Raw genomic sequence first — 9,863 nt, 5'->3', positions numbered from 1 at the left:
CTGCAATACATGTCAATGGGTTTTTAGAGTACAGCAAATGAACATATAGTTCATTACACCTACAGGTTGCGGGCCTGCTAGTGTTCCATAGACTGTCTAGAATAGTCCATGGTTGTCATCCATACTCTGCTGAATGACGGGGGCCAACAATTTGGGTAAGTGATTCTCTCAAATTTTCACCACTCACCCTTAACTTATGATCAATATTATTGATCATCTCCTTTATCCAACTCACCTTTCATCATACCCACTATTTCATCTACCCATGTTCTACCCAACATATTTTGTAGATAAAAAGCATATACAGTTTAAAACTTGTATAAAACATCAATTCAACAGTCACTTCAGTCAAACAATTAATATATTTACACATAACACGTATTTCAAGGTAAATACTTCATATCTATGTGTAAACTGAAAGTAACTACACACTCACTTATTTTGGTGAAAATCGGGCAGCAATTCGTTTCCTAAAACGATAGTTTCTAATAAAACCGGGAGTTTTATTGAGAAACCGGGCTCTGCGAAAGGTCGGGATTCGAAACCGAAAAGATAAATTTTCCGGGCTTCTCGGGCTCTTCGTGGGGTATTCCGGGCTTTACAATTGATACCGGGGCTTTGCGGGATGTTAAGATGAAGAAAATATGGAGAGAGGGGCTAAAAATGGCTAAATTCCAAAAGTAACCAGAAACCCTCGCATGTACCCTTCTATTTATAGGGTCCGAAGTTTGATCCAACGGCTGAGAAGTCTCCGGATCCGACGGCTAAGAGGCTTCGCAGAGGGTCTCGCACATGCCTCGCATGGCTCGCACCTGGCTCGCACATGCGAGGGCTCGCTGTCGTCTTCTAAGTGGACCGCGGCTTGCTGGTGCACCTGCGAGGCTCGGAGCTAGGCTATGCGAGGCTCGGACACACGCGGCAGCTGGGCGAAGCTTCGACTGGGGAGCTGGCTGCTTCGGATTGGGCCTCCTCCTCGGTCGAATCAGAAGAGGACACGTGTCTCGCATGACTCAGCAGCCTCGGTGACTCAGCAGCCTAATGACTCAGCAGCCAGGTGACTCAGCAGGACACGTGTCACTTTCTAAGCGAGGGTGACGTGGCAATTGTGTGACTATGCGAAATTTCTCGGTTTTCGTGCCAAAACTTCTAAAATCCATAACTTTCGCATACGAGCTCCGTTTTTGACGTTCTTTATATGCACGCGTAGCTAAAATTACGATCTACAACTTCCATTTAGACTTCATCAGCTAATTTTGAATTTAAATTTATATTATTATTTTTAACAGACCGGGACAGGAAATCCGTTAAAAATTCATAACTTCTTCATCCGACGTCCGTTTTCGTCAGACTTTTTACCGTTGTGCTCCTAATGACGAGACCTTCAATTCTCGTTTAGGTTGTGTCGGCTAAAAACCGCTTGATCTAAAATTCGAGTTTTTAGCTGTCTATTGCTACGCTGAAACTTCGAAAAATCATAACTTCCTCATACGAAGTCAGATTTGGGCGTTCTTTTTATCGAACTTCTCGGTTTAACGAATACTACGACGTACGTTTAGATTACTAAGGCTAAAAAGTAGTTTATCAAAAACTCACTTTTTACGACATTCAGCACCGTGCCGGTTTTGTCGCGAAACTTCAATAGGTCATAACTTCTTCGTTATAACTCGGATTTTGGTATTCTTTATATCCCCGAAATCCTTGTTTCGACCACTACAACTTTATGTAAAGATATCGGGCTTATCTCACACTTTAATTTTGACGCTTATTTTTATTTTTAATTAATTAAACACTAATAATTAAACATAAAACACATAATTCACATAAAATTCACATAATTCCTTTTCATTTCTTCTAAATGAGTTACAAAGGTTAACCTAGACCATTATGTCAATATTAATGCCTAGCCTAGAAACACGGGCGTTACACTACTCGACGAGTACCCTCTCGATTCAAGAACTCAGACAATCTGCATCCGACTCGCCGAGTCATATGAACAACTCGACGAGTTGTTCTTGAGCTAAGAAGATTGCCTTGGACTCGCTGAGTTGTATGAACAACTCGTCGAGTCCCTCCATTACTGAGTTTGCCCTCCAACTCACTGAGTCCACTCTACTACTCACAGGCTCCTACTCGACATCACTCAAAAGGGGAAAAACGGGACTCACGACTTGACTCACCGAGTCGTTCTTCCGACTCGCCGAGTCACATCCATGCAGCTACTCTAAACTCGATTCTGCTTGAATCCAGCATCTAAAACTTATAGATCTGGGCTTCCTTAGTTCGATTAGCACGTAAAGATTCTATCTTTACGTGCCCATAAGCGACCAAGAAGATAATAAGGCTCAAAAAGCATAATAAAGGCTAGATCTAGGGTTCTTATGCAAAGCATCTTCAACAAGGCAATAGATCCGGGCTCTACAACTTCTAAATGAACAGATCTAGGGATCTCTCGACCTATTAAGGCATCCATACAACTATAAATTTTGGAAAATGAATCAAACTAGCCCTAGAAGTGTTCTAATGGAGGTCTAAAGCATAAAACAGAAGGAATCCGAGAAATACCTCAATGAACTCTGATTTTGCCCTTGGATCTTTGCTCTACACCTCTTCTCTTTGCTCCTTTCTTCTTCTTCTTCTTCAAGCCTTCAAAATCCACACAAAAACACTTAAAACAAACAAGGGATGGATTAGGGTTTTCTCACAGCTCTCTGAGGGTGAAGGAGGCGAGTTTGGGGCACATAACATTGCTTAAATAGTGAGCAACCCGGGGATTTAGGGTTTCTTCCTGGCAGGCAGACTCGCCGAGTCCCGAATATGGACTCGTCGAGTCGCCGACTAACACGTGCTCGAAAACTCGACCCTACTCGACGAGTCAGGCCATAGACTCGCCGAGTCCCTCAATAAAACTTCTAAATAAATGCCACGGGATCAATATACCAGAGATGGGGCGTTACAATTCTCCGCCACTTGTCTCAGACTTCGTCCTCGAAGTCTGCTACGGCTGAATCTGCAAATAACTCCGGGTAGTGCTCTCTCATTTCTTCCTCAGCCTCCCACGTCCACTCAGACCCCTTCCGGTGTTGCCACTGCGCCTTCACTAACTGAATTGCCTTGTTCCTCAAGGTCTTTGTCTTCCGGTCCAGAATCGCGACCGGCCTCTCAATATAATTCAGGCTGCTATCAACCTGAATATCCTCTAGGGGAAGAACTGCTGACTCATCCACCAAACACTTCCTCAACTGAGACACATGGAAAGTGTTGTGGATCTGGCTAAGCTCTACAGGAAGATCCAACTGATAAGAAACCCGACCCACTCGGGCCAAAACCCTGAAAGGACCAATGAACCTGGGGCCCAGATTGCCCCTCTTCCAAAACCTGATGACACCCTTCCAGGGTGAGACCTTCAGAAGGACCATATCGCCCACCCGGAACTCCAAGTCTGAACGCCTCTTGTCAGCATAGCTCTTCTGCCGACTCTGCGCAGTCTGCAGTCTACTACGGACCTGCTGAATCAACTCGGTCATCTTGGGCACCACCTCTGTGCTCCCAACGACTCGCTGATCGACCTCGCCCCAACAAATCGGGGTCCTACACTTCCTCCCATAAAGCATCTCAAAGGGAGGTCGATCAATGCTCGCATGATAACTGTTGTTATACGAAAATTCCGCTAACGGAAGATACGTATCCCAACTGCCACCGAAGTCTAGAACACATGCCCTGAGCATGTCCTCGAGAGTCTGAATCGTCCTCTCACTCTGCCCGTCCACCTGAGGGTGGAAAGCGGTGCTGAAATGAAGACGAGTACCCATCTCATCGTGAAACCGCTTCCAGAATCTGGATGTAAAACGGACATCTCGGTCTGACACCACCGATACCGACACTCCATGACGTGCCACGATCTCACGCACATAGATATCGGCTAACTTTTCTGCCGATATACTCTCCTGGATCGGGATAAAATGAGCACTCTTCGTCAACCGATCCACTACTACCCATATCGAATCTACTCCTCGTGCGGTCCTGGGAAGCTTGGTGACAAAATCCATGGTGATGTCCTCCCATTTCCACACGGGAATGTCTAACGGCTGCATCTTGCCGTGAGGCCTCTGGTGCTCCGCCTTGACCTTCCTGCAGGTGAGGCATCTCTCAACATACCAAGCGACATCCCGCTTCATGCAGGGCCACCAATAATCGAGTCGAAGATCTCTATACATCTTCGTCGCCCCTGGGTGGATAGAAAATCGAGACTTATGAGCCTCGTCCATCAACACCTGCCGTACTCCACCCCAGTACGGCACCCACACTCTCCCATGAAGCGTCAGCAATCCCCGACTGTCATAATCAAACGAAGCTACTCGGCCCACTATCCTTTCACACTTTTGCCTTTCCTCCTTGAGGCCCTCAACCTGAGCCTCCCTGATCTGTTCCAACAACGGAGTAATCACTGTCATCCTCAAACACAAATCTTTGATAGGGGCTGCCGACACTTTGCGGCTTAGGGCGTCGGCCACCACGTTGGCCTTCCCTGGATGGTAAAGGACCTCACAATCATAATCCTTCAGCACATCCAACCACCTCCTCTGCCTCATGTTCAGACTCGGCTGATCCATAAGGTACCTCAAACTCTTGTGATCCGTGTAGATAGTACAATGGACCCCGTAAAGATAATGCTTCCAAATCTTGAGGGCAAACACAACCGCCCCCAGCTCTAAATCATGGGTAGGATAGTTAGCCTCGTGAGGCTTCAACTGCCTCGAGGCGTAAGCTATCACATGGCCTCGCTGCATCAACACTGCTCCCATACCTATGATTGAGGCATCACAGTAGACTACGAAGTCCTCTACTCCCTCTGGCAAGGTAAGGATCGGAGCTTCGCACAATCTCTGCCTGAGGATCTCGAACGCTGCCTGCTGCTCAGGCCCCCAACGAAATACCACCGACTTCTTGGTCAGTCGGGTGAGCGGCACTGCTATCTTGGAGAAATCCTGAATGAACCTCCGGTAATACCCTGCCAACCCTAGGAAGCTCCGAATCTCAGATGGAGACTTCAGGACCTCCCACTGCATCACGGCCTCTATCTTGGCCGGATCCACCAAAATACCCTTCTGGTTGACGAGGTGACCAAGGAACTGCACCTCGCGCAACCAGAACTCACACTTGGAGAACTTTGTGAAAAGTCTCTCCCTCCTCAAAACTTCCAGCACCTCCCTCAGGTGCTCCTCGTGCTGCTCCTGCGTCTTGGAATACACCAAGATATCATCTATGAATACTATCACTGAACGATCCAGCATTGGCCTGCACACGCGATTCATGAGATCCATGAACGCGGCTGGAGCATTGGCGATCCTAAATGGCATCACCACAAACTCATAATGACCATACCTGGTCCTGAAAGCAGTCTTCTGAACATCCTCATCCCTAACCCGCATCTGATGATACCCGGAGCGTAGATCGATCTTGGAGAACCAAGACGCTCCCTGAAGCTAGTCAAACAAATCATCTATCCTCGGAAGTGGGTAACGGTTCTTCACCGTTACCATATTCAACTCCCGGTAATCTATACACATACGATGCGACCCATCCTTCTTCCTCACAAACAGGATCGGCGCTCCCCAAGGCGAACTGCTCGGCCGAATTAAACCCTTGTCTAGCAGCTCCTGCAGCTGCGTAGACAACTCCTGCATCTCAGGGGGAGCTAGGCGATACGGTGCCTTGGCTATCGGAGCCGCACCAGGAATCAGGTTGATCCTAAACTCAACCTGCCTCTCAGGAGGTATTCCCGGTAAATCCTCGGGAAATACATCCGGGAAGTCTCGCACTATCGGAACATCATCAACTGTCGTCTTGCCCTTCTCCCGGGCATCCAAGATATAAGCTACATAACCAGCGCAACCCTGCTGAAAATAGCGCCTCGCCCTTGCGACGGAACAAAAGGTCGATCCGCGTTGTGGCCTCTCGCCCTGAATCACTAACTCTCCCCCACTGGGAGTGCGAACCCTCACTAGCTGAAGCTCACAATCAATCACCACCCCCATTGGGGCTTAGCCAATCCATGCCTACAATAACCTTATTCCCTCGCAGGGGAATAGGAACAAGGTCCACCAAAAACTGCTCGTCAAACAACTAAAGAGAACACCCTCTATGCCCTCTGGCGACCCTCACGGTCCTGTCATTTGCTATCTCAACCTCTAGTGGACAATCCAGCTCCCCTGGAGCTCTGCTAAATCTCTTGCTAAGCGCAAGCGATACAAATGATCGGGTAGCCCCCGAATCGAATAATACCATAGCAGAAATGTCGTTCACAGAGAACGACCCCATATAAAACATACAATCATAAGCAATAATCAATCAATAATAATATAGAGATGAAGGGAAGATACATACCCGTCACCACATCAGGAGTCGCTCGTGCCTCCTCTGCCGTCATCTGAAACGCCCTACTCTTCGCCACTGGCGCCTCGGCTCGGCCCTGCCGGCCATCTGTAATCCTCAAAGTAGCAGGGGCAGGTGCAGCCACCTTCCCTACTGCAGCTAAACTCGGACACTGGGACTTTTTATGTCCCCTCTGATTGCACTGAAAGCAAATCATATCTGATGCTGCAACGGCAGTAGCAGGGGCCGTACAATCCCTGCTCAAATGCCCAGTCTGACCGCACTTGTAGCAACCGGAACTCCCTGCCTTGCACACCCCATCGTGCAATCTCCCACACTTGCCACATCGACCGTGGCTCTGCTGGCTCCTGGATCTGGAATCAGAAACCTTGGGCTTTTTGCCCGAACTGTCTGTACCCAAAACCGCCTCCGGTTTCCTCTTCTTCTCCATCTCGAGATCAATCTCCCTCTCCCGAGACCTAGCAATCATGTCATCCAGCGTTTTACAGCTGGACCGGCTCACAAACTGACGGATATCGCTCCGCAACATCTCATGATAACGGGCCTTCTTCATCTCCTCATCGGCCGCATACTGAGGAACAAGAAGAGCCCTCTCCCTGAACTTGGCGGTGATCTCCGCCACGGTCTCTGTAGTCTGGGTGAGGTCCTGAAACTCTCTGGCTAACTGTTGCACCTCAATAACCGGTGCAAACTCTGCCCTGAACCTGGTAGAGAAATCAGCCCAGGTCATGGCATCCAACGCTGCATCATCTCCAATGGTATGTCCGACCTCCTCCCACCAATCCCGTGCCCTGTCCTTAAGAAGACAGGACGCTAATCTAACCTTGTCCCCCTCGAGACACCTGCTAGTGCGGACCGCGTTGGCCACATCCGCCAACCATCTAGTACTCGCTATGGGGTCCCGTGCCCCGTGATAGTCTGGAGCTCCACATGCCCTTAACTCCCTGAATGTAAGTGTACGCGACCCCATCATGGCCGCCACCTCTGCACGGAAGGTGCCCAATCTCTCATCCATCAGCTCTAGGATACCCTCCTTGATCGAACCGAAGATCACAGGAGTCTGCTCTAAAATGATACGAGTAATCTCTGAAGAAAGAAACTCTCTGGTCTGCTCATCCATGCGCTCATTCCCCGAGCCTGATCTTGATCCCTCCCCGGCACCTCCACTGCCGGCTGCTGGCCTCGAACGTAAAACCACCATTCTGAAACACATCATAGCAACATCAGAAAATTGAAATATCTCAAGGGATCATTGATACTACTACTAGCTTCCTGGTCTTGTCTCGGCCTTCCTTGATTCGAGTACGGATCCTCTGCTTTCAGTAGTACGGGCCCATACTACCTTCCACATCTATCCGTACTTTCCTCAAGAACTGCCTTGACTCCACCAAGTCACTTCTACTACTACTGATCTTTGCTATTCTCATCCTAGGCTTGCCCTAGGGAAATCTCTGACTCCACTCAAACCAGTCCTCAGCTGCTGAAGGCCTCCTTGTAATGCTAATTAGCCATCACCTGAATACCATCACATATGATGAGGCTCGGATAATCCTTCGAGTAAAAGGCTTGTCCCTACAACGGTTAGACTCAAACAAGAGCTGCGCAATAGGGCCAAATCCAATACTCTGAGATTATTCAACCCTGATCACATGTGACGTGGCGTATTCATCTAACGACTAACTCTCATCACCAAGAGTTCTACAAAGCACGAAGCAAGCAGCATTCGGACACCGGAAACTACTCAAGCAAATCTACTCTCATAACGAGAAACTATACTAGCATACAATGCTAAGCTCACGCTACCAGGCATAACCTAAACAGGCTATCCTACTGTTGTCTACTCAATACTATCATGCAATTCTCATAAAGTTGTGACACATATAGCAGGCACATAAGGCATCCTCCTAGATCCTTAGTCCTATACTAGCATGCTGTTCTACTGAAACTGGAAAAATTAATCATAATAATCAAACTTGTATGGGTAATTTGGGAGTACTTACTTGAGCTCGGCTGATCGCATGCACCACACCCTTATCTTGTTTAAAAAAATTCTTTTCTTTCTAAGTGCTTTTCAAAAATTCATTCGAAAACATTTTTTCTTTTTGAAAATCTTTTTATCTTTCCCTTAGTTTGAGTTCAGATGCACCCGGAGGTGTATCCGAATCCCTCAAACCAAGGCTCTGATACCAACTTGAAACAACCCAAAAATACGACCCAAAAATTTCAATTTTTATCATAACAAAGACATGAAACCAAGTATCACATAACAAAATCATACGTTGTGTGTTTCAAAAACCATGATAAAATACTGAGAGAAAGAAAACTGTATCACAACTGTATCCAAACATACTCCCAGGACAAAAACGGAAGTTGTGGTGTGTGCGATGTCATCATCCCGAGCTCTTCCCTTTGCTTGCGGAAGTACCTGAAACCAAAACTGAAATTGTAAGCACGAAGCTTAGTGAGTTCCCCCAAACTACCACATACCATACAATACATATAAAGCACATACTGGGCCTTGCCCACTGCATCAGACCGAAGTCTGGAACTAGCTGCATCAGACCGAAGTCCGGAACTGACTGGGACCTTGTCCCCTGCATCGGACCGGAGTCCAGAACTAACTGCATCGGACCGAAGTCCGGAACTGACTGCATCGGACCGAAGTCCGGAACTAGCTGCATCGGACCGAAGTCTGGAACTGACTGGGACCTTGTCCCCTGCATCGGACCGGAGTCCGGAACTAACTGCATCAAACTGAAGTTCGGGACTGTCTGAACATAGCATATCATAAACACGAATCTGCTAACATAACACATATACTGCATCGGGCCGAAGTCCGGAACACATAACACAAAACATGCTTGAATCACAAAGACATCAAGCACTCTAACTACTGCATCGGACTGAAGTCCGGAACTACTGCTAACTAAACGGGCCGGCATTGTGGCCGTAGACCCGTTCCTACTGGAAGGAAACTCACCTTGTGAACTGGCTGCTGTGTGAGTGGCTCTGGAAGCTAACTGCTGCTGCTCCGGTATCTCCCCGGCTACAAATCCATAAACACACTCAATCAAATGCTAATCACTGCACTGGGGTAAAATGACTCTTTTACCCTTGGTCAAAGTCAACTCTCCCGGTCAAAGTCAACCTACAATTGACCTGACTCGCCGAGTTGGGCCGCCAACTCGCCGAGTCTCTAGTCTCACTTCTCGACCCTACTCATGGCTACTCGTCGAGTATGGCACCTACTCGACGAGTACCCTCTCGATTCAAGAACTCAGACAATCGGCATCCAACTCGCCGAGTCATAGGAACAACTCGACGAGTTGTTCTTGAGCTAAGAAGATTGCCTTGGACTCGCCGAGTTGTATGAACAACTCGTCGAGTCCCTCCATTACTGAGTCTGCCCTCCAACTCACTGAGTCCACTCTACTACTCACAGGCTCCCACTAGACATCACTCAAAAGGGG

This window comes from Lactuca sativa, chromosome 4 (assembly GCF_002870075.4).
Source record: "Lactuca sativa cultivar Salinas chromosome 4, Lsat_Salinas_v11, whole genome shotgun sequence".
In the NCBI taxonomy this organism is placed as follows: Eukaryota; Viridiplantae; Streptophyta; class Magnoliopsida; order Asterales; family Asteraceae; genus Lactuca; species Lactuca sativa.
Note: the sequence above shows the minus strand (reverse complement) of the source record.